The sequence below is a fragment of the Octodon degus genome, unplaced genomic scaffold (assembly GCF_000260255.1).
Source record: "Octodon degus isolate 3935 unplaced genomic scaffold, OctDeg1.0 scaffold00211, whole genome shotgun sequence".
Lineage (NCBI taxonomy): Eukaryota > Metazoa > Chordata > Mammalia > Rodentia > Octodontidae > Octodon > Octodon degus.
Genome location: NW_004524787.1, coordinates 3,806,242 through 3,807,029, shown reverse-complemented (window position 1 = coordinate 3,807,029; position 788 = coordinate 3,806,242). Strand labels below are relative to the sequence as shown.

The following is a 788-nucleotide window of genomic DNA, read 5'->3' as shown; positions in this document are numbered from 1 at the left end:
ATAGAAGCCTTCAATAACAAGTTTGAGGATGTTTAAAGTTTACCTTTTTTCTTGAGCCTAACTAAATAAAACATAAAACTTCAACAAGAGAAAAATTTTGGACTATAATTACAAATGAACTGAAATAATTGTATGTATCAAATAACATAATTTTCTTATTCTATATCGCTTCACTGTTTTGGAACTAAAAAAATTTTTACTGAATAAATTATTTTCTCACTAAAAAATGTCCTATCAATTATTATTATAATCTCTTTGAAATAAAAAAAATTAAAACGGACAAGAAAAAATTAAGGTTTATTAATAGCAAACGTTAATGTTTAATTATTTGACTAATCTTGCTCACCTATATCTGTTAATCTGAACAAAAGGGTTGACAATAAAAATATGTAATCTAACAACCATTTTAAATTTTTTATTCTTGCTTTGAAATTCTGTATCATATGTATTGTTGTATGTTATGCTGTTTCTGTCTTTGTTTCTACTCTTTATTTTGTTTTTACTCTTTAGAATAAATAAAGTAGAAAACAAAGAAAAAGTAATGAGAAAATACATTCTACAAAACTGAATGGCCCTATATATCCAAGCAGCAACATTATAAAGAACCAATGCTATTATAAAAATAGAATGTTGTATGTATAATCCTAGTAACTCTCAAAGTGTATGTTCTGCATTCATTACAAGATCTAGGGGAGTCCTAGCCCAGGTCTGGTGAGTGTGCGGAGAGTTTCCTGCTACCCTGCGCCGGCGGGACCAGTCCCACCCCAGGCGCAGCGTGGGCCGGACCC

At 30.5% G+C, this 788-nt stretch overlaps 1 pseudogene; it reads left to right on the top strand.

The window, feature by feature from the left end:
- The window catches only part of LOC101573966, a 20,841-nt pseudogene that overhangs the window by 1,531 nt on the left and 18,522 nt on the right, over nt 1-788 (top strand).